This window comes from Egretta garzetta, unplaced genomic scaffold (genome assembly GCF_000687185.1).
Source record: "Egretta garzetta isolate BGI_Z169 unplaced genomic scaffold, ASM68718v1 scaffold268, whole genome shotgun sequence".
In the NCBI taxonomy this organism is placed as follows: domain Eukaryota; kingdom Metazoa; phylum Chordata; class Aves; order Pelecaniformes; family Ardeidae; genus Egretta; species Egretta garzetta.
Window position 1 is genome coordinate 29482 of NW_009260600.1, and position 1986 is coordinate 31467.

Consider the following 1986-nt stretch of genomic DNA (forward strand, 5'->3'; position numbering starts at 1 on the left):
GAAAAAAAAAAAAAAAAAATAAAAAAAATCCCCCTCGTACTACAAACACGAAGCCGTCTAAAACTTGGGTCTTTTAAGATAAAAAGCCCACCGCGCTGAGTGGTTGTTATTTTCCTGCTCGAGGCCGTGCGTGCTTTCCGGCCTGCGTTCGTCTGTAGCCCCGTGGGCAGAGAGCAGAGGCGGTGGCTGGGCCCCTGCACCGTGCTTCCCTTGGGCAAACCCAAACGCTTCGTGAAACTTTGGCGGGGGGGTGGTGGTTGTGGTTTATTGGGTTGTTTGGGTTTTTTTTTGCTTTCCTTGGGGTGCAGAACCAACTTGCAGTCGGTGCGGCTGTGGGGCCTCACCTGCCAGGGTCGCTGATCTTGAGAGTGGGCACGTCAGAAGTTGGATCTCTCCGAGACCAGGCTGGCTCTTCTGCTGTGGAGCCAAGTTTCCCCCACTTAAAACTCTGACGTGTTCTGCATCCACATCCTGGGGTGCATTAAAGAGGAGCGTGGCCAGCAGGTCGAGGGAGGTTATCCTCCCCCTCTGCCCTGGTGAGACCCCACCTGGAGTGCTGTGTCCAGTTCTGGGCTCCCCAGTTCAAGAGGGATGAGGAACTCCTAGAGACAGTCCAGAGGAGGGCAACAAAGATGATGAGGGGACTGGAACATCTCCCCTATGAGGAAAGGCTGAGGGAGCTGGGCTTGTTTAGCTTGGAGGAGAGAAGACTGAGAGGAGATCTAATCAACACATACAAATATCTTAAGGGTGGATGTCATGAGGATGGAGCCAGACTCTTCTCAGTGGTGCCCAGCAACAGGACAAGGGGCAATGGGCACAAACTGAAGCAGAAGAGGTTTCAGTTGAATATGAGGAAGAACTTCTTTACTTTGAGGGTGACAGAGCACTGTTGCAGGCTGCCCAGGGGGGTTGTGGACTCTCCTTCTCTGGAAATATTCAAAACCCTCCTGAAAGAAGTCCAGTGCAACCTGCTCTAGGTGAACCTGCTTTAGCAGGAGAGTTGGACTGGATGATCTCCTGAGGTCCCTTCCAACCCTTGCCATTCTGTGATTCTGTGTGATTGATCTCTGGAAGGAGCAGGCTGAGCCTTAATGCTGCTTGTCCTTAATCCCGGTTCAAATGACTGGCATATATATTCAGTTTCTGGCTGTGTTTTGGTGATTGTCCAAGCAACACAGCTCCGATGGGAAAGGTTTTCCATGCTCGTCTGCTCGTCTAATTTTTTTTAATCCAGAAGAGGGAGCAATAGGAAGGGAGAGCAAAGCTGCTGCCTTAGCTGACACCATAGCAACACCACGCTCCAGGTCCAGAGCTTGGCTTTGTGCTGAAGTCCTGACTGCACGCTTGTGTGAGCTGATGCAACCTTTCCTATTCATATTTGTGTTGATGGCTTAGTCACTTTCTGTCAGCTTACTGATACATGTTGCAAGTATCTGTATTGTCTATTAATCCACTGAACAAAAGTAAGTTAAACTTATCATTAGGCCGTGGCTTCATGTTTTGGCGGTATCTAGTCTAGGTTATTTTCCCGGTTTTGGTTGGGATAGAGCTAATTATTTTTTTTTTCTAGTATTGTATTTAGTATGAGAAGAATGTTGGTTCCACACTGATGTTTTGGTTGTTGCTGAGTGGTGGAATGGCAGGGTTAGGTTAACGGTTGGCCTTGATCTTTTCCAACCTAAATGATTCTATGGTTCTATGATTCTAGTGCTAACACTAGGCAAGGACTTTTCAGCTTCCTCATGCCTTGCCAGGACAGCTGACCCCAAATGGTCAAAGGGGTATTCCATACCATATGACATCATGCTCAGTATAGAAACTGGGGGGAGTTGGCCGGGGGGGAATGGCTGTTCATGAACAAGCTGGGCATCAGTCAGCAGGTGGTAAGCAATTGCATTGTACATCAATTATTTTTTATATTCTTTTATCATCATCACGGTCATTATTATTTTCCCTTGCTTTTCTGTCCTATTAAACTGTCTT